General features: G+C 47.5%; 1 pseudogene; it reads right to left on the reverse strand.

Moving 5' to 3' along the window:
* Nucleotides 1–11,446: 11,446 nt before the first annotated feature.
* LOC125113900 (40S ribosomal protein SA-like) lies at nucleotides 11,447–23,856 on the reverse strand (annotated as a pseudogene).
* Nucleotides 23,857–25,680: the final 1,824 nt, after the last annotated feature.

Raw genomic sequence — 25,680 nt, forward strand, 5'->3', positions numbered from 1 at the left:
AGTAACTGTGCCACAGTAGTAAGCCAAGCCACAGCAGTGACAGCACCAAGCCCTTGACCACTAGGCCACCAGGGAACTCTAAGACTCTTTTTTTGTTTTTGTTTATTTTTTTCTCTTTCAGCTGGACCTACAGCATATGGAAGGTTCCAGGCCAGGGACGGAATCTAAGCTGGAGCTGTGACTTAGGCCACAGCTGCAGCAGCACCGGGTCCTTAACCCACTGTGCCACAACAGGAACTTTTTAAATTTTTATGTCTCTTGTCTTTTTAGGGCCACACTTGCAGCATATGGAGGTTCCCAGGCTAGGGGTCAAATCAGAGCTACAGCTGCTGGCCTACGGCACAGCCACAGCAACTGGGGATCTGAGCTGTGTCTGTGACCTACATACAACACAGCTCACAGCAATACTGGAGCCTTAACCCACTGAGCGGGGCCAGTGACTGAACCTGCATCCTCATGGATACTAGTCCGATTCATTAACCACTGAGGCACGATGGGAACTCCAGCAACTCTTTTTTTTTTTTTTTTTAGTGTCAAAATAAATTTATTTAAACTTAAGATGAATGGCTGTGCTTGAATTCCCTCTATAAACCTCCAAAACATTTTCTCTCTCTCCTATGAAGTTTATTGCCTTCTGCCTTCGATTAGTTATTTGTGCCATTCGATATCTGAAGAGGTTGCAAAATGATCATCAAAGTCTGGTGCACATTGGTCACCACACAGTTACAAAAACATGGCTTCCCTATACAAAGTTATAAGATCTAGTCTCTTAGCCACTTTCAAATATGCAATTCAGGTTTTTTGGGTTTTTTTTTGTCTTTTTGCCATTTCTTGGGCTGCTCCTGCGGCATATGGAAGCTCCCAGGCTAGGGGTCGAATTGAAGCTGTAGCCACCAGCCTACACCACAGCTCACGGCAACGCCGGATCCTGAACCCACTGAGCAAGGCCAGGGATCGAACCCGCAACCTCATGGTTCCTGGTCGGATTCATTAACCACTGCGCCACGACGGGAACTCTGCAATTCATATTATTAAGTACAGTCACCACGCTGTACATTAAGCCCCCAGGACTGAATTATTTTATAACTAAAAGTTTGTGCCTTTTGTCCCCTCACTCATTTCACTCCCTCTATATACAAACCTGCCTCCGGCAACTACCAATGTGTTCTCTGTACCTATGATTTCGGTTTTTGGTCTTGAGGGTTGTTTTTTTTTTAAGATTCCACATCCAATATTTGTCTTTGTCTTATTTCACTCAGCAAAATACCCTCCCTGTTGTTGCCAAAGGCAAGATCAAAAGTCTTGCTCTGTTTGAGGAAAGGATTGTTTTCTTAAACACACAGCTCAATTTCTTTTTTTTTGTCTTTTTGTCTTTTTTGTCTTTTGTTGTTGTTGTTGTTGTTGTTGCTATTTCTTGGGCCGCTCCCGCGGCATATGGAGGTTCCCAGGCTAGGGGTCGAATCGGAGCTGTAGCCACTGGCCTACGCCAGAGCCACAGCAACTCGGGATCCGAGCCGCGTCTGCAACCTACACCACAGCTCACGGCAACGCCAGATCGTTAACCCACTGAGCAAGGGCAGGGACCGAACCCGCAACCTCATGGTTCCTAGTCGGATTGGTTAACCACTGTGCCACGATGGGAACTCCCTCAATTTCTTAATTAAAAACAAAAAAAATGTCCGCAATGGAAGCCATGATATAGTTGGCCTGTCTGCATAGGTTGCACTTCTGCTGTGAAATTCATATTTTTAAGTGTTTCTAACAAGTTCGTTTGTTTTCACATGTGCTCTCTGCCCCCATCCCCAAACCCAGGAGGTGCTGATGGTTCATTTGTTCCTAAAACAAACCTGAGTTTTTATTTCCCCAGTGGGAACTGGATCCTCTGCTTTTTGAACTCCTTAAATGTTTGCAATAAAAATACAACTAGTGAGTATACCTAAGTGACATGTTTGTTTAAGGACCTCGCCCCTCCCTTGAACCACAAAACTTACTGTTCAATTGAAAACTGTCCTCTTGTTAAGGGATGTTGGAACATCTCGGTTTTTGTTTTGTTTTGTTTTTGGTCTTTTAGGGCCGCACCTGCGGCATATGGAGGTTCCCAGGCTAGGGGTCGAATCCAAGTTGTAGCCCCTGGCCTACACCAGAGCCACAGCAACCCAAGCCGCGTCTGCAACCTACACCACAGCTCACAGCAACGCTGGATGCTTAACCCACTGAGCAAGGCCAGGGATCGAACCCACCACCTCAGGTTCCTGGTCGGGTTCGTTAACCACTGTGCCACAAAGGGACCTCCAAGATCCTAATTTTGTATTTCAGATGTGTGAGTTGTTCTCTTTTCCTCCATAAAAAACATAAAGCACAGCCCTGCTGCGGTGGGAGGTGGGGGGGAGTGAATGTTGCTGGGAGGGCAGGAGGGTCTCCCCTGGCAATAAAGCTGCCAACCCCAGGGAAGAGAGAAGGAGCTTCCAGAAAAGGAAGGCTACCCAATCCACACCAAAGCTAAAAGCTGGACTTTGGCTCCTTTCACCCCGGAAATTTCTTCACAGACAAACAAACTACTGAAAATACCAGGCAAGCTTGTTTGATGGCAAAGCCCTGCATCCATCCATCCTTCGGGATGAGGCGTGCAGGTCGCTATGACGATGGGAGTTCAGCTTGGAGGAAAGAAGGCATTTCCTCCGATGCGCAGCCTAGAAATGGCAGAGGGGGCCAGAGGGAGCCTAAAAGGGAGCCGGGGTGGGGGGCCTGGGGGGTGGGAGAGAAGGTCAACATCAAGGTTAATGCTCCTGGCAGGTTTTTCGCTGCTCAAAGCAGTGCTATCCGTTTTACACTGGACTTCTTTGCTGATACTGAGGCAATGCAAAAGGAGGGAGTTTGCTTTGCTTTCTCTCTCTCTCTCTCTTTTTTTTTTTAAATGAGAGTTCCCTCTCGCTCTCTTTTTTGCTACACCCTGCAGCATGTGGAAGTTCTCAGGCCAGGAATCAAACGTGTGCCACACGCAGCGACCAGAGCCACGGTGGTGAAAACGCCGGAGCCTTAACCAGCTAGGCTATCAGAGAACTCCCAGGAATTTCCTCCATCACACTGGGATTCCAAAACAGGAACCCACTGGCACAAATCTCGCTGGAGTGCCTTCCTCCCCTGCAGGACTCGACGCCTTAATCATCCTAATTGGTTTGGGGAGAGATGGTCACGGGTGGCCTTGGTTATTTTGTCGCAGCACTGGTTTTCAAAGGGGACTCCGAATTTTACATGCATCCACCCAGGAAGGGAGCTGTCTGCGTGGGCTCAAGCAGCAAAAATTCATTTCTTGTCGTCCTGGAGGCTGGAAGTTACAGGTCAAGGTGTGGGCAGGGTCTCTTCCGGCGTCTCTCCCTGCCTTGCAGGTGGTTGTCTTCACCGTGTGTCTTCGCATCATCTTCATAATGTGTGTTTGGGTCCACAGGTCCCTCCCCGGTGCCGTGGATTAGAGCCTAGACCACATCACCTCTCTTCAACTTAATTCTCTCTTTAAGGTCCCTCTTGGGAGTTCCTGTCGGGGCTCAGTGGTTAATGAATCCGACTAGAAACCAGGAGGTTGTGGGTTCGATCCCTGGCCTTCCTCAGTGGGTTAAGGATCCGGTGTTGCCACGAGCTGTGGTGTAGGTTGCAACTTGGCTCGGATCCCCCGTTGCTGTGGCTGTGGTGTAGGCTGGTGGCTACAGCTCCGATTCGACCCCTAGCCTGGGAACCTCCATATGCCGAGGGAGCGGCCCTAAAAGGCAAAAATAAAGACAAAAAATAAAGTCCCTCCTGCCCAACAGGGTCACCTTGTGAGGTACCGGAGTTTAGGACAGTAACATCTGCATATCAGGGAATGCAATGCAGCCCATAAGAAGAGCAGAGCACAAAGCTGAGATGGCCCCCGTGAAGACTGGCTTTTGGGACACACAAAGCCTGCCTTTGGGGACTGTTTCCATATTTGTACGCAGGTATGGGCTGGCATCTCAGAATGTATTGTCCTTTCCGTGGCTTTACACCCCCAAAGAAATGGACCCCCCAAAAAAAAAGCAATTCATTGCACTTGCAATGATTGTGGTAATTTTTCTTTAGGGACGCACCTGCAGCATATGGACGTTCCCAGGCTAGGGGTCAAATTGAAGCTGTAGTCTCTGGCCACAGCCACAGCAATGTGGGATCCAAGCAGCGTCTTCAACCTACACCACAGCTCACAACTCTGGATCCTTAACCCACTGAGCAAGGCTAGGGATCGAACCCAAATCCTCGTGGTTCCTCGTCAGGTTTGTTACCTCTGAGCCACGATGCGAACTCCCTGATTGTGGTAATAATGACATTTGGTCTCTTGGGCTCAGGGAGGCCAGTCTTAATATCTCTGGTCATAAATGTCCAGAGTGAGACAGGACATCCCTGAGAGACGCACGCCTGCCTTCTCCCCGCCTGTGCCAGCCTCTCTCGGCATCCACGCTATGCTCCTCCCACTGCCGAGGCCCGCCTGTGACCACCCTTAGGTGCTCCGGGGTGACCCACAGCCAACACAATCTGTCCAGGAAGCTGTCCTTGGTCTGCTCAAGCTGGAGCATCCCCGGCTATGATCTGGCCAGGCGGCCCTTGGCCACACACTTGAGACTTAAACCATTGCCCATTTCCAGCCATAGGCTTACAGAGACAAGTCTCTGGGGGGAGAGGAGGACTGGGAGTTTGGGCTTGGCAGGTGCAAACAGGAATCTATAGGATGGATAAACAGCAAAAGCACAAGGAACTCTACTCAGTATCCTGTGCTAAACCATAATGGAAAGAAGATGAAAAAGAATATATGTATGTATAACTGAGTTGTTCTGCTGGACGGCAAACATCAATACAACATTGCAAATCACGTACCACGAAATTAAAAAGAAAGAGGTCTCTGTGACACCTAGTTATTTCACTGATGTAAATGCTTTTTTTTTTTTTTTGTCTTTTTGCCTTTTCTAGGGCCGCTCCCGCAGCATATGGAGGTTCCCAGGCTAGGGGTCGAATCGGAGCTGTAGCCACCGGCCTATGCCAGAGCCACAGCAACACGGGATGCGAGCCACATCTGCAACCTACATCACAGCTCATGGCAACGCTGGATCCTTAACCCGCTGAGCAAGGCTAGGGATCGAACCTGCAACCTCATGGTTCCTAGTCGGATTCATTAACCACTGAGCCACGACGGAAACGCCTATAAATGCACTTCTGAGAGGGTCTGGATTCACGGAGTCAAGCAGCTGAGAGCAGCTGTAACAATTTGGCTGACTGATTGAAATCTGGGTCCGGGAGTGGTCTGTACTGGTTAAGACTGGGATGATACCCAAACTTCCCAGGTATCATGTAGAAGAAAGAAGCTAGACCTCATGGTAGCGGGGTCGGGGGGAGGGATGGAAACCAGCTAATCACCCACCTCGTAGCAGTTTAGCAGGCTAATGGTACTGGACATCGCAGAGGGGGCAGCACATAGACTTAGTCGCTATTTGGCATAGAGATTGGTCTTCACTGCCTGCACTGTTCAGCCAGCACCACCATCCATGCCTGGACTCCCGGAAAGCCTCATTCACTGTCGTGGAGCCACACCAGCAACTCATCTGACAGCAAAGGAAGTACAGCCTTGGCCTCAAGCCCCTGGAGGGCACTGATTCTTCCTGGGACCTCGTTGCTCAGAGGTGCCTGGTCTGCCTTCTGGTGGAATGCCTTAGTCAACCCTCCATCGCTGTGCCAGCTCGGACAACACCCTGGAAGACAGGGGTCCATCCTACCGGCTCTCTATAGACGTCGATGGCTCCTGAATTCATAGCCTGAATTCCCAGGTCTAGAAATCAAAGCATTCTTTCCCCCACTGCATTTAATGACCCACTCGTGTTTGGCTCCTGTTCTACCAACTTTAGACGTCTTGGGGGTTTTTTGGTTTTTGTTTTTTTGGTCTCGCCCACGGCATGTGGAAGTTCCCCAGGCCGGGGATCGAACCCGCACCACAGCAGTGACCTGAGCCGCTACAGTGACAATGCTGGATCCTTAACCCGCTGCCCCACAGGAGACCTCCCAACTTTAGAAGTCTTCATTCCCATGGGTGCAATGCTTCCATGGGGGGACGTGATTGGGTCCACTGAACCAATGAGATACGCCACGACCATCCTGGGCCCCTCTGGCCACCCAACCACAGGGAGGTGACTCAATGTCCAGAGGGATTCATCGTGGTTCCCAAGGTGGAATGGGGTTGCTGCGACACCACGGGGGCAAGGAGGCATCTCTCTAGAATGGAAGGGGCTCCCGGGCAGCCCTTGGTCCATCCATGCCTTAGAGTAATGCTTCATAGAGGATGGCCACAGCCTAATAAGGCGTAGAATCCAGGGGCTCAGACCTTCAGGCCTGCAGGTTTGTATCCCCTACCAGAAAATGATGCCCTGTCTGCCTGCTTGAGGGCTCACCGGGGACAGAGGGAGGAGGTAGTAGGTAGTGGAAGAATGAAGTTATAAATAGAACGATAGCTCTGTAGCCATAACAGAAAAAAGGACTGCTGCAGATATATGCGTATCTGCCTTGCTTATTACTGATCTGAATGCATTAACCGGTTATTTGCATTTTCCCCTTTTCCTCACATTTCATAGGAAGACTGTTAGCGGTGGTTAACGTTAATTTGTATTTCTCAGGTCACATGACATCCGGGCGTGGTTTCGACTGAACGAGAGGAGGAAAGACTATCACCCAGAGATGGGGAAGGGGAATGATAGGGCTTTCTGTCTCCCCCTTTTGGGGACATCTTCATTGGAATAAAAATTGTCGCCCCATGTTGGGTAGAGGTGTGATATCGTTATTATTGCATGAAAGTTAAGCTTACGTAGAAGGTTAGTGATGCTGAACCCTCCTCGCATCTTTTAATGTGTTGCTGGCTTCCGTTTGCTAATATATTATTTAGTATTTTCGCATCCATGTTTGTAGCTAGAAGAAGTAAATAATATTTATATAATTTTGATCAAGCTTTGGAATTAATGATGTATTGCCTTAGTTAAAATAATTAGGTAAGTTCCCATCTAGGCTCAGGAGTTCTCGTTGTGGCTCAGTGGAAACAAATCCGACTAGCATCCATGAGAACACAGGTTCGATCCCTGGCCTCACTCAGTGGGTTGAGGATCTAGCATTGCCATGAGCTGTGGTGTAGGTCGCAGACGAGGCTCGGATCTGGCAGCTCTAGCTCCGATTCCACCCCTAGGCTGGGAACTTCCATATGCCATAGACGTGGCCCTAAAAAGACAAAAGACAAATAATAATAATTTGGAGATCTTTGGCACCTCTTTTTCTGTGCCCTGGAACAGTATCAAATAATCTCCAAAGGTTTGTTAGAATTTCTTTGCAAAACCATCCGACCTGATCCTTTTGGGGGAAGATATTGGCTCTTTGAAATCTTTCCTTTATTAGAAATGTCTGTATATATTTTCTCTATTCTGGGATACTTTTTTTTTTTTTTGTCTTTTTAGGGCCACACCTGTGGCATATGGAGATTCCCAGGCCACCTGTTGAATCAGAGCTATAGCCACCGGCCTACACCGGTAACGCCAGATCTGTGCCGAATCTGCAACCTACACCACAGCTCACAGCAATGCCAGATCCTTAACCCACTGAGCAAGGCCAGGGATCAAACCCACATCTTCATGGATACTAGTCGGTTTCTTAACCCACTGAGCCACAAAGGGAACTCCTCTCCTGGGATATTTTTATTAAATAATTTTTTAAAGAAAATAATGCAGGAGTTCCCATCATGGCGCAGTGGTTAACAAATCTGACTAGGAATGATGAGGTTGCAGGTTCGATCCCTGGCCTTGCTCAGTGGGTTAAGGATCCAGCATTGCCATGAGCTGTGGTGTAGGTCATAGATGTGGCTCGGATCCTGAGTTGCTGTGGCTGTGGTGTAGGCTGGCAGCTGTAGCTCCGATTCAACCCCTAGCCTGGGAACCTCCATATGCCGAGGGAACAGCCTTAGAAAAGGCAAAAAGACCAGAAAAGACAGAAAGAAAGAAAGAAAAGAATGCAGCTTTTCAAATTGGTTTCCTATGAACAACAAATAAATGAGCTTATAGCCTTATTTTCTCTCCTTCCTTCTCTCAACTCTACCACCAAACTTTTGTTTTTGTCTTATTTCCCTGTTCAATGTATTCAACATTCACTGCCTCCCTTCCACTGGAAGTCACTCAGTTATCCCTTGGGTGACTCAATTTCATCCTCTAGTAATTTCTTCACAAATATCGTTCATGAGAACAATTATGTCCTCAGATCATGCCTGTTCAAAACTCTCCATGGTTTAGAAGATCAAAAGGCAAGCCACAGTCTGAGGGAAAAAAAAAATTGCAAAACATCGCTCTGATACAGGACTTCTGTCCAAAATCTACATAGAACTCTTAAAACACAGCAGTTAAGAAACAAACGACTCAATTGAAAAGATCTGAACAGCTGCCTCATCAACGAAGACATATGGATGGCAAAGAAGTATCTGGAAAGATGCTCTACATTATATGTCATTAGGTGATTTTACATTAAAAAAAAAAAAAAAAGTGGGAGTTCCCGTCGTGGCGCAGTGGTTAACGAATCCGACTAGGAACCATGAGGTTGCGGGTTCGGTCCCTGCCCTTGCTCAGTGGGTTCAGGATCCGGCGTTGCCGTGAGCTGTGGCGTAGGTTGCAGACGGGGCTCGGATCCCGACTTGCTGTGGCTCTGGCGTAGGCCGGTGGCTACAGCTCTGATTAGAACCCTAGCCTGGGAACCTCCACATGCCGCGGGAGCGGCCCAAGAAATAGCAACAACAGCAACAAAAAAAAAAAAAGTGGGGTGGGGAATGTGCTTGGGTTATGGGGTGGAAATCCTGTGAAATTGGATTGTTCTGATCATTATACAACTATAGATGTGATAAATTCATTTGAGTAATAAAACAAATAAATAAATAAATTTTTTTTAAAAGTGGGTACCCACACACACCCATTAGATGGCTACAATCCCAAACACTGGAAACAAATGCTGCCAAAATGGAGCAAAAGGAACTCTCTTCATTGCTGGCGAGATGCAAAACAGCACAGCTCCTTAGCCGGACAATTTGGCAGTTTCTCACAAAGCTAAAGGAAGCATAGACTTCCCTTACAATCCAGTCGCCGCACCCCTAGGTATTTCCCTAAATGAGTTGAAAGCGTATGTCCACGCAAAAGCCTGTACACAAATGTCAACAGCAGCTTTATTCCTAAGCACCAAAAAATTGGAAGCAACCAAAATGTCCCTCTATAGATGCACGGATGAGCAAATTGTGGTACTTCCAAGCAATGGAATATGTTCAGCAACGAAAAGAAATGAGCTACAAACCACGAAGGAAATTTATTTGCACAGTGCTGAGTGAAAGAAGCCAGTCTAAAAAGGCTACATGCTGGAGTTTCCTGGTGGCCTAGCACTGAAGGATCCGGCCTTGTCACCACGGTGGCTTGGGTTGCATCCCTGGCCTGGGGAATGTCTGGGTGCCATGGGTGGGTTCAAAAGAAAATAAAAAGGTGACATACTATATGATTCCAACCATGTGAAATATTCGGGGAAAAAAAGCTATTGAGGCAGTAAAAAGATCAATGGTTGCCTGGAGGAGTGAGAGGAGGAAGCAAGAAGCCTGCCAGCGGCCTTTTAATAAAATCCTGACTCGTGTTTTCTTTCCTTAAACATCTTGTGCCATCTCTCCTGGCATCTGATGTGGGTATGCAAACACCCCAGGCTAGCCTGCTTTGTATCTCCTTATAAGTGACTTAATCTTTTTTCCTGGCTGCTCGAAAAACTCTGTATTTTTAGACTTCCCTAACTGGATTAGTCTCCCCCAGCACATCGTGTCCTCTCTCACTATAGAATGTCAGGTCTCTTTCATCGCAGATAACATTTCTTGAATTATATATTTATTTATTTCTGTCTTTTTTTTCCCCCCCCTAGGGCCGCACCCGCAGCATATGGAGATTCCAGGCTGGGGTCTAATAGAAGCTTTGGCTGCCGGTCTACACCAGAGCCAAAGCAACGCAGGATCCAAGCCGTGTCTGCAACCTACACCACAGCTCACGGCAATGCCAGATCCTTAACCCACCAAGCGAGGCCAGGGATCGAACCTGCAACCTCATGGTTCCCAGTCGGATTCATTAACCACTTCGCCACGATGGGAACTCCTTGAATTACATATTTAAATGTGTGCTCTATTGGGAGTTCTCTTGTGGTGCAGCGGGTTAAGGATGTAGCATTGCCACTGCAGCAGCTAGGGTCACAGTGTGGGTTTGATTCCTGGCCCAGGAAATTCCATGTGCCTCAGACATGGCCAAAAAAAGAAAAAACAAAAAAACAAAAAAACAACGCTGTGTTCTATCAATTGTTTGGGGGTCTTTTTGTTGTTTTTTGTTTCTGTGTTTTTCTGTTTTTTGTCTTTTCAGGGCCACACCTGTGATGTATGGAAATTCCCAGGCTCCAAGTCGAATCAGAGATGTAGCTACCGGCCTACACCACAGCCACAGCAATGCTACATTTTTAACCTACAGAGCGAGGCCAGGGACCAAACCTGCATCCTCATGGATACTAGTCTGGTTCATTACCACTAAGCCACAATGGGAACTCGTGTTTTTTGTTTTCTTCAGAGATTCCACCTACACATCTATTGGGTCATCTTTGCAAGTCATAATTCTACATCTTACATTATAGACATCATATATATCTATACGACAACAATGTACACGGTTACATGCGTGTAGTACATTGCCCTGTGCGCACAGAATCTGATAATCTTTTTAGCTCTGCTTTTATTTCCATTTTGTTCATTCACGTTTCTCATTTCGCTCCTTTGTCCTTGGCTGGGTTTTCCGCAGTGTCTATTCTTTATTCTCCTTTTCATTTCTTCGTTTCCATTTCTCCGATGCCTGCGAGGTGTTTCTTCCATTGCTTCCTGAAACTCAGCCCGCTCTCACTCCACCTGCCCCGGATGTCCCACCACTGCTTTTCTGAGCACTTGCATTTCTGCCTTATTATCTTCCTTCGCCTGGAGGATTTGCTCAATTAAATTGCTTAAATTCCTCGCACAGTCTTCAGGGACCGTTTTCAACGGCTCCATGGCAAAACTTTTTCGGTGAGCACTCTCCCCCTCCTTGTGAATTTTACAGCCATTTTCCACATCCCCCCACCCCCACCCCCTTGGTCTACGGCCTCAACGCTGTGCTGGTTACTTTTTGGGACTTGTCACAAATGAGCTGGATTTTCCTAGGCCAGTACTTGCCCAGTGTCCTTGCCAGCGTCACAGCCCAAAGGCTCTCTGCGTGTCTGCTTCCTTGAAGTAAGGCTCAAGGGCGGGGTCTCTGAGGACCCCCAACTCCTCCGCTTCACTCAACAGACAGTGGACAGAATAACGACCCTCCAGTTCGGGTCCCTCCAGTTCCGGCTTCTTGCTCTACTCAGGATGCAACTGCATGGCCCGCTCACCTTCCAGAAGCATCTTTGTGCTTCCAGAAAGCTGCAGCCCCTCCAGCTCCTTGTCATGGTCCCACACCTTCCCTTTCTCCTAATCACCGGCCCATGGACAGCTGGAACTGTGCTATCTGTGGCTACGTCTCTTTTCCAGGTTTATTTAAAATGGAATTTTCCATGCTCTTTTCGTGATTTCACAGGAAAGCGCTTGAGGCTGACTGCTGTCTGTGTGTTCGTCCTGGAAGTGCCTTTTGGAGAATTGAGGACGTTAAAACAGAAGGGCCAGCACCACGGCCATGGGCCTCGGGGACAAGTGGGCCTGGGAGAAAGACACCAACAGGCAGAAAAAGAATCCTCATGGTGTTTGGGTTTCTTCCAGAAGCTTCAAAGAGCAGGTCCGCCCCTGTCCTTCACCAGGTTGGGCTTTATGAGTCAAGAAATTCTCCTTTTTGTTTCTGTCACCTTCCAACAGGGCGTTCTGATGAATACAGAAAGTAGCCCCGTGGTCTGGTGATCTTTTCTGGCTTTGCTTGGCTCCACCAGATCCCGCTGCCCCAACCTGATACATGACACAAGGTGACTGTCGTGCATCGCAGGTGCACAAAACAGGTCACCTGCTATAAACCAGCATCACACACGTGAGAAACGGTCAACCGCTGGACGCCTTACATCCTTCACCTGGTCCAGCCTGTCGAGTCCCTCCTCCGCGCCACGTTCCCTTCATCCTCACCGGGATCTCTGCCCTGTGTTTCTGTTCCACTCTGGGCACCATTTCCAGCCTTGGCTGCTGCTCCCAAGGCTCCATCCACGTTCCTAGAGGGATGTACTGGCCAGTGATGCTGGACCCACAGAAAGAACACTTCAGAGATAGAAGGGCTCATTATAAATTTTTTTTTTTTTTTTTTTAGGGCCACAAGTGTGGCATATGGAAGTTCCCAGGCTAGGGGTCAAACTGGAGCTGCAGCTGCCAGCCTACACCACAGCCACAGCAACTTGGGATCTGAGCCGAGTCTGCGACCTACACCACAGCTCAAGGCAACGCAGGATCCTTAACCCACTGAGCGGGGCCAGGGATCGAACCTGAATCCTCATGGATACTAGTCGGATTTGTAAGCTGTTAAGCCACAATGGGAATTCCGGGCTCATTATAAAATGATGAAAGATTCAATTACTTGAAAGATAGAACACTTGTAAAATTAAATGAATGCAATGAGTAAAATTATATGAACTCAGTGAAATAACCTCAATGAATGTAGAGGAAAAATGTGATAGGACTACAGAGAGAAACTGACAAATTCACCATCAGGGTGGGAGACGGCAACATGCTTCTTGCAATTACTGGTGGATTGATCACCACCTCCCCCACCAACAGTAAATAAATCAATAACAAAGATATGGAAGATTTGAAAAAATCCAAGTGTAAAATTTGATTTTTTTTTTTTTTTTTTTTGCTTTTTAGGGTCACACTCATGACATATGGAGGCTCCCAGGCTAGGGGTTGATTCGGAGCTGTAGCCGCCAGCCTACACCAGGATCCGAGCCTCATCTGTGACCAACACCACAGCTTATGGCAGTGCCAGATCCTTAACCCACTGAGTGAGGCCAGGGATCGAACCTGCATCTTCACGGATACTGGCTGGATTTATTTCCACTGAACCACAACGGGAACTAAAAACTTGATTTAATGTCATGTAAAGCCCTGCTCCAAAGAATTAAAGATTACACAGTCTATTCGAGCATACGGAATCTATATTAAATTAGCTGAGGGAGTTTCCCCTGTAGCACTACGCCTTAAGATCTAGTAGTGTCACTGCTGTGGCCCAAGTCACTGCTGAGGGGTGGGTCAAATCCCTGGCCTGGGAACTTCCACATGCTGCAGGCACAGCCAAAAAAATAAATAAATAAAATAAAATAAGGCTAGAGGCAAGTCTCAACAAATCTCAAGGAAGGAATATCATATAGATTTCTCATCAAATGACAATCAGTAAGAAGCCATTGATAAGCAGATAAATGTAAACATTCCTGAACAGTTGGAAATTTTAAAACCTACTTCTAACATCGTATCAAAGAAAAACCATAACAACAAATTTTAAATCTTTAGAATTGAGCAATATTGCAAACATTACGCATCAAAACTTGTAGCATGCAGCAAAAGGAGGACACAGGAGAAAATTCATATTCTCACATCTTTCAAGTAGAAAAGCATAAAGATTAAGTAGCCTTCTTTAAAAGTTGGAAAAAGAAGAGAATAACCTAAAGAGAGCAGAAAAGTGGTAAGAAAGATGAGAACTAAGATGAATTAAACAGAAAACAGACTATTAGCAAAGCCAAAAGGTGTTTCTTTGCAATTGACCTTATCTGAAAACACTGGTCACAAAAAAAAAGAAAAAGAAAAGGAATTCAAAAGAAGCTATAACTCAAGGTATGGCAGAGATTAAAAAGAAGTAGACTACTATAAATAATATTGGGACAGTATTTGAAGATGGAAACAGAATGGACAAATTAGAATAAAGATAACAGGAGTTCCCGTCGTGGCGCAGTGGTTAACGAATCCAACTAGGAACCATGAGGTTGCAGGTTCGGTCCCTGCCCTTGCTCAGTGGGTTAACGATCCGGCGTTGCCGTGAGCTGTGGTGTAGGTCGAAGACGCGGCTCGGATCCCGAGTTGCTGTGGCTCTGGTGTAGGCCGGTGGCTACAGCTTCGATTCAACCCCTAGCCTGGGAACCTCCATATGCCGCGGGAGCGGCCCAAGGGATAGCAACAACAACAACAACAACAATAACAACAACAACAAAAGACAAAAAAAAAAAGATACATGAAACCCCCTGTTCACTGCAGCACTATTCACAATAGCCAATAAATAGAAACAACCTAAATGTCCATCAACAGATGAATGGATTAAGAAGATGTGGTACATAGACACAATGGAGTACTATTCAGCCATAAAAAAGAACCAAAGAATGCCATTTGTGGTAATAGGGATGGAACTAGAGATTTTCACACCAAGTGAAGTCAGAAAGAGAAAGACAGATAGCATGTGATATCACTTATATGTGGAATCTAAAATATGGCATGAATGAACCTGTCTACAGAACAGAAACTCATGGACATAGAGAACAGACTTGTGGTTGCCAAGGGGGACGGGGAAGGTGTGCCAAACTGGGGGTTTGGTGTTAGCAGAGGCAAACTATTGCGTTTGGAGTGGGTAAGCAGTGAGATCCTACTATATAAATCACTTGTGATGGAACATGATGGAAGATAATATGAGAAAAACATGTAAATGTATGTATATATATGTATGCATAACTGGGTCACTTTGCTATACAGCAGAAATTGACTGTATAAATCAATTATAATTGTAAATCAACTATAATTTAAATTATAAATCAACTGTATGAAAAAATTATAGGCATTTCCATTATGGCTCAGTGGTTAACGAATCCAACTAGGAACCATGAGGTTGTGGGTTCAATCCCTGGCCTTGCTCAGTGGGTTAAGGATCTGGCGTTGCCATGAACTGTGATAGAGGTCACAGCCGCGGCTTGGATCCTGTGTTGCTGTGGCTCTGGCATAGACAACGGCTACAGCTCTGATTAGACCCCTAGCCTGGGAACCTCCATATGCCGTGGGTGCGGCCCTAGAAAAGACAAAAAATAATAATAGTAATAAAATAAATTAACAAAAATTGTAAATCAACTATAATTTTTTTTAAATTTTAAAGATACATGCACCCTAATGTTTATTGCAGCACTATTTACAATAGCCACAACATGGAAGCAATTTAAATGTCTATCGACAGAGCATTGGATAAAGAAAATATGGTACATATATACAATGGAATATTACTCAGCCATAAAAAAGAATGAAATAATGCCATTTGAGCAATCTTGATGGACCTAGAGATTATCGTATTAAGCAAAGCAAGCCAGGCAGAGAAAGACAAATATCATATGATATCATATGTGGAATCTTACATACATCTATATAATATGTATTTATATATGTAATATTATACACACACACACACACACACACACAAATAAAGTTTATGGTTACCAAAGGGAAACATGGGGTGGAGGGATAAACTAGGAATTCGGGATTAGCATACTCACACTACTATATAGAAAATAGGTAACTAACAAGGACTACTGTATAGCACAGGGAACTCTCCTCAATATTCTGTAAAAACCTATGTGGGAAAATAATCTGAAAAAGAATGGACACATGTATATGTAAAATTGATCCACTTTGCTGTACACCTGAAACCAACACAACACTGTAAATCAACTATACTCCAGTAAAATAGTTTTTTAAAATAAAATATTTCAGGATTTCCCATCATGACTCAGTGGTTAATGAACTTAACTAGTTAGTATCCATGAGGACATGGGTTCCATCCCTGGCCTCGCTCAGTGGGTTAAGGATCTGGCGTTGCCGTGAGCTGTGGTATAGGTAGCAGACACGTCTCAGATCTGGCATTGCTGTGGCTGTGGTGTAGACCAGCAGCAGTAGCTCTGATTCGACTCCTAGCCTGGGAACTTCCATATGCTGCAGGTGCAGCCCTAAAAAGACAAAAAGACCAAACAAAATAAAAAATAAAATATTTCGGAAATCATGCAGCAAATATTAAGATCTGTGAACACTAGATGCTGGGTATATGGGTAAATTTTTTTCCTATGTTTTCCTATAGGTTTGAAATATAATATCATTTTTATTAAAAAAGAGGAAGTGAGGAAGCGAAGACAATGAAAAAGACAACTCTTCAAGAGTTTTGCCCTCAAGAAAAGCTAAAGAGTTCCCATTGTGACACAGCAAAAACGAATCCAACTAGGAATCATGGGGTCGTGGGTTCGATCCCTGGCCTCACTCAGTGGGTTAAGGATCCGGCATTGCCATGAGCTGTGGTGTAGGTTGCAGACGTGGCTCGGATCTGGTGTTGCTGTGGCTGTGGTGTAGACTGGCAGCTGTAGCTCTGATTCAACCCCTAGCCTGGGAACCTCCATATGCCGTGGGAGCGGCCCTAAAAGAAAAAAGCAAGAAAGAAAGAAGGATCAGAGTTAGCTAAGTAGTGGGTTACATCGCCATAGCTGCAGCATAGACCACAGCTGCAGCTCGGATTCCATCCCTAGCCTGGGAACCTCCATATGCTGCGGATTCGGCCCTAAAAGGACCAAAGAAAAAAAAGGAAAAGAAAAGCTAAGAGGCTGGGAACTCACTGAAATGGTTTGTGTTCCAGAGACTGGGCGTCTGAGATGGGGGGAGACTTGATTCTAATTTGTAGGGGATGATTCAGGAGGGAGAGAGAACTCATGGGTACCGAGGGCCGGGAAGCCCTGCACCCACACTGTGTGTGTGTGTGTGTGTGTGTGAGTGTGTGTGTGTGTGTGTAGATGCGGGAATGGTAACTGGGGTGAGAAAGTGAGCCTCCTTAGCTGCCTAACACCCACCTGGATGGTTTAGCGTCACAAAGCGTATTTCTCACTCACCTCACAGTCCCAAGGAGGACAGGTTTCCTCACTAGTGTGACCCGGGGTCCAGGCTTCTCCCACCCTCGGCTCTGCTGTCCATCAGGGCCTCCTCGGGATCCCTTCCATCTAGCCAACGGAGGGGGAAAGAGAAAATGAGAAGGACCCAGTGGGACGCGTCATGGCCAGACCTGAGCCAGACAGGAGTAGTACAAGCTGGAAGCCAGTCACCTTGCCCCAACCTACCTGTAAGGCAGGTTGGCAGGAGGAGAGGGGATGAGTGGCCTAGGAGACCAGGTGTGGTGTTCACCAGGGAGGAGGGGGTGGGGGGACGCTCACTGACATGAGGCATTTCTTCAGTGAAATAAGAAAGCAAGGTTGGGAGTTCCCTGGTGGTTCAGTGGGTTAAGGACCTGGCATTGTCACTGTTGTGGCTCTGGTTACTGCGGTGGCGTGGGTTCAATCCCTGGCTCAGGAATTTCTGCATGCCACAGGCGTGGCCAAAAAATAATAATAATAAGGAAGGCCATCAACCAAAAGTAAGGAAGATGGAGAGAAAAGAAAATATGAAGCAACGATCTTGGATGGAAGGATGGCAGACTGATTAGCAGAATCTGTAGGAGTGTCAGGCAGTGCTGAAGAGTCACTTGAAATCGGTCACAATTTTTAAGCCAGACAGGTCATCATGCCGTGGTGGTGTTGCTATTGGAGCTGCTTTCTATAGCCTGTTCACCCACCCAGGTGTAGGAACAGAGCAAGAGGAAAAGAAATTAACTGGAGAGAGAGTTCCCCGGTGGCCAAGCGGTTAAGGACTTGGTGTTGTCACCACCATGGCTTGGATTCCATCCCCGACCCAGGAACTTACCCAATGCCACAGGCGCAGCCAAAAAAGATAATTTAATTGATTAAAAATGAAAAATAAAGAGTTAAACTGGGGTTGGAGTTTTGCCTGGTGAGAATGACAGAGGGAAAGAGGAGCAAGGAAATTCAGGGTATGAAAGGACTATAATTCTAATTTTAACTATAGTGACTTCAGGTGGCTCACCGAGAAGGACAGGGAGCATGACAAGGGAAGGATAACGCCAAAGCAGGAGCCCCTGCAATGTCCTCGGGACACAAGCCCGTCTACATGGCTGTGCCCAGGCAAGGAAACTGAGCAAAGTTTGAGAACTGCTGGACCTTGAAGAATTTTCTAAGGAACAGTGGTGCCTGGGCAGAGCAGTCTAGCGTGATCACCCCCCATGACGAGGGGAGGTATCCCCAGACGGCACAAGGGGTTTGTTTTCCTGGAGGTTGGGGAGGCAGTGGCCACAGCTGTGGGAGGGATTTTTTTCCTCCTTCAACCTGCCAGGCACACTGGGCGCATCTGAGCTTCCTGGCAGGGAGTAGAGAAGGATAGGAAGCCCAGGAATGGCTGCAAGTCCCTGAGAGCAACTGGGTACCTACTTGGAGTCACAAGCCACACTGAGAAGGTGGCATCATGCATGAGGGAGAATGTTCCAAGACTGGGGATTTTTCCAAGGCTTTTGCCTTGGTGTGGCGTCCTTAGGAGGACAATTCCACGCCCACGGTTCCTCGATGGGGTTTTTTCCTTCTATCGTTCATCAGACGGTGTCAGCTGTGATTCCCAACCAGCAGCCTCTACACTCCATAGAGAGACACCAAGGAGGAATTGGGGGAGAGGAAGGTTTTTGGGTTTTGGGGTTTTTTTTTTGTCTTTTTGTCTTTTCTAGGGCCACACTCGCAGCATATGGAGCTTCCCAGGCTAGGGGTCCAATCAGAGATGTAGCCACCAGCCTCCACCACAGCCCACAGCAACGCTGGATCCTTAACCCACTGAGTGAGGCCAGGGATCAAACCCGCAACCTCCTGGCTCCTAGTTGGATTCGTTAACCACTGAGCCATGAGAAGAACTCCGAGAGAGGAAGTATTTTTTTAAAAAAATAGAGTTCTCATTGTGGCGCAGTGGAAACAAATCTAACTAGGAATGATGAGGCTGCGGGTTCGATCCCTGGCCTTGCTCAGTGGGTTGGTTAAGGATCCGGCATTGCCATGAGCTGTGGGTGTAGGTCACAGATGAGGCTTGGATCCTGAGTTGCAGTGGCTGTGGTGTAGGCAGGCAGCCACAGCTCTAACTCAACCCCTAGCCTGGGAACTTCCATATGCTGCAGGTATTAAAATGCAAAAAAAAAAATATATATATATATATATATGTATGTATATATATAATCCACAAACGTTTTCCACAAGCATTTTCCACACAGGTGGAATGTGTTCCACAGTTGTTTCAAAAGAGTTTATTTTTGGTAAAACACAGGACTTCAAACAGAGGGAAGAAGCTTTCTGGGTTTCACTTCATGGCAAGTATTTTAAGCTTTGAATTTTTTTTTTTCTTTTTGCCATTTCTTGGGCCACTCCCGCGGCATATGGAGGTTCCCAGGCTAGGGGTCCAATCGGAGCTATAGCCGCCAGCCTATGCCAGAACCACAGCAGCACGGAATCCGAGCCGTGTCTGCGACCTACACCACAGCTCACGGCAACGCCAGATCGTTAACCCACTGAGCAAGGGCAGGGACCGAACCCGCAACCTCATGGTTCCTAGTCGGATTCGTTAACCACTGCGCCACGACGGGAACTCCTGAAATGTCATATTTAAACCCATATTTTTGAGAAGTAGCATCCCAGGCATTCAGAATTTAGGGAGGTAACAAATAAGAAATAAATTATTGGGAGTTCCCATTGTGGCTCAGTGGTAACAAATCTGACTGGCATCCATGAGGACACAGGTTCAATCCCTGGCCTTGCTTAGTGGGTTAAGGATCCTGCATTGCCATGAGCTGTGGTGTAGGTCGCAGACGTGGCTTAGATCGCGGGTTGCTGTGGCTGTGGTGCAGGCTGGCAGCTGTAGCTCTGATTCAACCCCTAGCCTGGGAACTTCCACATGCCACAGGTGCAACCCTAAAAAAAAAAAAAAAGACAATAAAAAGAAAGAAAAATGATTCCCACCATCAAATATTTTTTAAGTGATGAGGCCAATGATTTGGACAACCGGCCTGCTGCTATTCACTGCATCTTTCTGCTTCTGATTTGAAACTCCACAATTATTAAAACACTGGTTTCCTCTATTCACACTTCTGACACCAAATGGGGGTGCACTTCTCTGCTCCTCTCCCCCCTCCCTCCCTCCTGCTTTCTGGAACCAGCTCCCAAGAAAACCCTCTTCCTCAAGGCTTTCTCCCAGGCAGAGATCCTTCTGGGAGACCCTCAAGCCGAGACAGGCCTCCTGGGGGATTCGGACTCCGCTGAGACAAGGGAATCTTCTAAGAGGATCCCTTGAGCTGGTTGGTCTTCCTGCTGCCAAGAATCATCACTCCAGCCTCAGGCAGCACGAACAGGGCTGGAACCAGTCTGCCCTGTGTCTCTTCTGGTGAGAGTGGTCCCGAGGGATGGAATGAGGTCCTTTGGGAGGCAGGGTGGTGAGGGGCAGGAAGGGCTGAGCTCGGCCTCCGGAGAGCCAGGGCAGGGGAATCAAACTCCCACGGGGAGTTGCCTGGTGGCTCAGGGGGTTGAGGATCCAGAGACATCAGTGCTATGGCATGGGTTGGATCCCTGGCCTGGGAGCTTCCACATGTCCCCAGGCGCAGCCAAAAAAAAGAGAGAGAGAGAGAAAAGAAAAGACCAAAAGAAAAGAAAACTCCTGATAGACATGGTCCCCTTTCCCTGGACTCTCCTTCCCAGCAGGCACGTGCGTGTGTGTGCACACATATGCAAACACGCACGCATATATCCACAGACACACATATATACACACAAACACACACACACACGTACAACTACCCACAGACACATGAGCACACACACTTGTGTGTCGGTCTGTAAGCCAAATATTTCCGAGTTCTCCTACCCATGGCGCCTTACCCACCTCCAATCACCCTGACAAGCCTGAGCTCCTCCGAAATTGTAAGATCCCAAAGAGCCCCTCCCTTTATTCCCCCAAGCACTGCTAGCCCGAGGAGGAAAGAGGAAGACAAGACAATGGCTTAGAGAGGGGCCCGAAGTTCAGGTGGGGAATTTGTGTCCTTTTTTAGGGCCACGCCTGCAGCATATGGAAGTTCCCAGGCTAGGGGTCGAATCAGAGCTGTAGTCACAGGCCTACACCACAGCCACAGCCTCGCCAGATCTGAGCCACATCTGTGAACTACAGCACAGCTCAGGGCAACACCAGAACCTTAACCCACTGAGCAAGGCCTGGGATTGAACCCACATCCTCAGGGATGCTAGTCGAGTTTGTTAACTTCAGAGCCACAAAGGGAATTCCTGCAGGAGTTCTTTGTACTCCAGATATTAATTACTTGCTAGAAATGTTGCAAATAAGTCATCCGAGTCTATTGCTTGTTTCCGATTTTAGTGAAGTCAAATCTGCCCATCTTTTCTGTAAAAGCAAAATATTACTTCCCTACATTACATTTGTAAAAATCGATTATGCCCCATATTTCTACTAAGTCATATCTGCAGGCCCTGCTTTTTTTTTTTTTTTTTTTTTTTGTACTTTTAGGGCCACACCTGCAGCATATGGAGGTTCCCAGGCTAGGGGTTGAATCAAAGCTGTAGCCACCGGCCTACACCAGAGCCACAGCAACGCCAGATCTGAGCCACATCTGCAGCCTACACCACAGCCCACGGCAACGCCGGATCCTTAACCCGCTGAGCGAGGCCAGGGATCAAACCGATAATTTCATGGATACTAGTCGAGTTCGTTAACCACAGAGCCATGACAGGAACTCCCTTTTGTTTTTCCTTCTTTTTTTGGATTTTTGTTTTGTTTTGCTTTTTAGGCCCGCACCCAAAGCTTAAGGAGGTTCCCAGTCTAGGGGTCAAATTGGAGCGGCAGCTACCACCTACACCACAGCAACTCGGGCTCCAAACCGTGTCTGGGCCCTACACTACAGCTCACGGCAACACTGGATCCTTAACCCACTGAGCCAGGCCGGGGATCGAACCCACATCCTTATGGATACCAGTTGAATTCTTTTCCGCTGAGCCACAACGGGAACTGCGGCCCTGCATTTTCTGATTGAGCTGGAGTGAATACAACATGCAGCAAAGTTAAAACAAGTGTGAACGCCGACGTACCGTGGCTGGTCTCAGCAATTGCCAACATGTGACGGGTTTCATTTCTTCTGCATCCATCCCCGCCTGTGGCCCCCGCACCACCCTACACACTGCCGAATTATTTCGGAGCAAATCCTAGACATGTAATTTCACCTGTAAATATCTCAGCATGAATCTCTAAAATAATCTGCCATTTTTTACTTCACCAAGACACATAATAGTTTACCAAAAAATAATTGACAATAATGCCTTAACCACGTAGTATTCAAAATTACCTGATATTCCTGTATTGCCTTTTTACAATTGGTCTGTTCCAATCAGCATCCATCATTCCACACGTCGCACAGAGAGGATCCGCCTCTTAAGGCTCTTTTAATCTCTAAGTCCCTCCCTCTTTTTTTTCCTTGTCATTTATTCGTTAAAGAAACCGGAAATTGGCTGTAAACTCCTCCTGCTTCCGGATTTGACAGAATGCACACCAGGGGAGGTGCTCCCCTCTCCACTAAATTGACAATGAACTGGTAGTTAGCAGTTGAAGCTTAATTAGATTCAGGTTCAAGGTTCTCGGAGAAAATTCTTTCCCAGGTGATGCTGAGTAGCCCCCATTGCTTCAAAATGGGAGCCCCGTAATATCTGCAACTTTTTGTTTCTCTGTCTTTTGAGGGCCACACCCGCGGCATATGGAGGTTCCCAGGCTAGGGGTCCAATCGGAACTGTAGCCACCAGCCTACACCACAGCCCCAGCAAGGCAGGATCCAAGCTGCATCTGCGATCTACACCACAGCTCACAGCAACTCCAGATCCTTAACCCACTGAGCGAGGCCAGAGATCAAACCCGCAACCTCATGGTTCCTAGTGGGATTCGTTTCCCCTGAGCCACGACGGGAACTCCTGAATTTTTTTTTTTAACTGTTTATTTTACACCCACGCATTTCTATTTTAAGAGTTTGTGGAAGAACTTCAGACCACTCAGTGGTTGTTCCTACCCATTCAGTGGCCTGAGCAGTGGGAGCTGCAGACCCGTCTGCAGCAGGGACCTGCTGGATGGGCGCAGAGGGCACCTGCACGCCTTCAGACCCATCAGGTTGAGTAGCAGGGAACCGAAGAGCTGGCGCAGTCCATTCACCCTGAAATTCCTCCTTGGTCACAGCCTTCTCCGCCACTGCCTGCTCTTCCTCTTCAATCTCTTCAGGGTCTCTGTAGCAGGAAGAGGTCAGGCCACCTGGCTTCTCACGGGGGTTCACCGGTGATGGTGCCACGCATGCGCAGAACTTCCCAGGCAAGCATCCACCACATCGGACTCACTGAGTGAGCTCCCTTGTGGTTGCTGGGGATGGCGATGTCCACATAACGCAGAGGCGAGTCTGTGTTACACAGAGCAATGGTAGGCAGGTTAACACAGGAGGCCTCTGTGAGAGGCTGGGGGTCAGCCCTGGGATCGGTTACCACCAGAAGTCTTGGCTCCCAGAAGGCTGCCTGGATCTGGTTAGGGAAGGTTCCAGGAGTGAAGCAGCCAGCAATAGGAGGGGCTCCAGTGGCAGCAGCAAACTTCAGCACAGCCCACTGGCCGGTATTCCTAGAGGAGGTGACACTGACCTCAGCTGGGTTTGCCATGGCAACAATGGCACGAGCTGCCAACAGAAGCTTCTCCCAGGTTCTCTTCCGATTTCTGATGTAGATGCCATCGCTTTTCTTTTTGTGGAGGTACTGTTCCACGTGGAAGTCAAGGTTGGTGCCAGCAAGGTGGGTTCCTGCTGTGAGGAACCTGCAGACATCCTCCGCTTTCATTTGCAGGACATCCAGGGCTGCAGACATTGCGAAAGTTTCCCTTTTAAGTTACCACGGGAATCAAGAACAACGCTGTGTGGACCCCGGTCTGGGCAGCACGGAAAGCTTCTGCAATTTTTTTTTTAATTGACTTTCTCCTTTCTAATCATCCTTTTTTTTTTTTTTTTGGCCCCACCCACACCATGCGGAAGTTCCTGGGCCAAGGATCAAACCTGAGCCACAGCAGTGACAACCCCGGATCCTTAACCCATTGAGCCACCAGGGGACTCCAATTTTCATGCATTCTGAATTCCACTAAATACCTTGCAGAATGGTTACTTCAATTTATACTCTTCCCAGCAGGTGCATAAGTTTCTCATTTCCCCCACACCCTTGCCAGCGTTTGACTTCCTCTCTAAGTTTTGTCAACTGAATGGGTGTAAAGAGACGACACAATGGTGTTTGTTCTAATTGCATTTCTCTCCTTACTGGTGATTATGAGCATATCTTCATAGGCCCATCAGATCCCTGGGCTTCCTCTTCTGTGAACCCACCGTTTGTAACCTTGGCTAATTGTCTAATAGGTTTCCTATCAATGTTTTCGCCTCTGGGCTCCTTCAGAGCTGGATGTCTTTTTTTTTTTTTGGTCTTTTTGTCATTTCTTGGGCCGCTCCCGTGGCATATGGAGGTTCCCAGGCTAGGAGTCAAATCAGAGCTGTAGCCACCGGCCTACGCCAGAGCCACAACAACACCAGATCTGAGCCACCTACACCACAGCTCACAGCAACGCCGGATCCTTAACCCACTGCACAAGGCCAGGGATCGAACCCGCAACCTCATAGTTCTTAGTCGGATTCGTGAACCACTGCGCCACGACAGGAACTCCCAAGAGCTGGATGTCTTCTCTTGGTCCCTCTGCATCCACTGTCTCCACGTTGTCTTGTGGCCTCAGAGGCTGAGCTGCATGGCTCCATCAAAGCGCTCCCTTGCCATCTGGCTTCAGGCTGGGGCAGGAGATCAGACGGAGGAAGAGGAGGGGAGGAAAGGTACTGACTCCCCATCTCCCTCCATGGGCTAATTACCTCCTGCGAACAAAGGTCACAACAGACTGATAGTCACAGCTGCAACGGGAGACCCCATCCATGCCGCTTTCTCTCTCCCTGGGTTCCTGAAGGTGCTGCCAGCTCCCCACTGCCGGGACACCTGGGTCCCTTCCCTGTTTCTTGTGGCTTCCCTAAATCCTGCTCACACAGGATTTTGTCAATCGTCCCTTTATTAAAACGTCTCCCAGGAGTTCCCCAGTGGCCTAGTGGGGTAAGGACCTGTCGATGTCCCTGCTGTGGCTTGGGTGACTGCTAGGGCTCAGGTTTGATCCTTGGCCTGGGAACTTCTGCAGCCCACAAGTGAGGCCAAAAACAAAACAAAACAAGACAAAACAAAAAACCCATCTGAAATTTGTACTTTTATTGCATTGAATTTATATATGAATTTGGCAGGGGTTTTTTGTGCTTTCTTTTTTTTTTTGTCTTTTTGCCTTTTCTCGGGCCGCTCCCGTGGCATGTGGAGGTTCCCAGACTAGGGGTCTAATGGGAGCTGTAGCAACACGGGATCTGTGCCGCGTCTGCGACCTACACCACAGCTCATAGCAACGCTGGATCCCCAACCCACGGAGCAAGGTCGGGGATCGAGCCCGCCACCTCATGGTTCCTAGTCAGATTCGTTAACCACTGAGCCACGATGGGAACTCCGGGATGTTTCATTTTTTTCTTATATGCTCTTTATACATCATTGCAGTGTGGGTTCTACTCATTAGGGTGTTCTCTTCCATGGTATTTGTGGGTTTATCTCTGCGTTGGTTACCTATCTACGGAT

Source organism: Phacochoerus africanus, chromosome 14 (genome assembly GCF_016906955.1).
Source record: "Phacochoerus africanus isolate WHEZ1 chromosome 14, ROS_Pafr_v1, whole genome shotgun sequence".
NCBI classification, from domain to species: domain Eukaryota; kingdom Metazoa; phylum Chordata; class Mammalia; order Artiodactyla; family Suidae; genus Phacochoerus; species Phacochoerus africanus.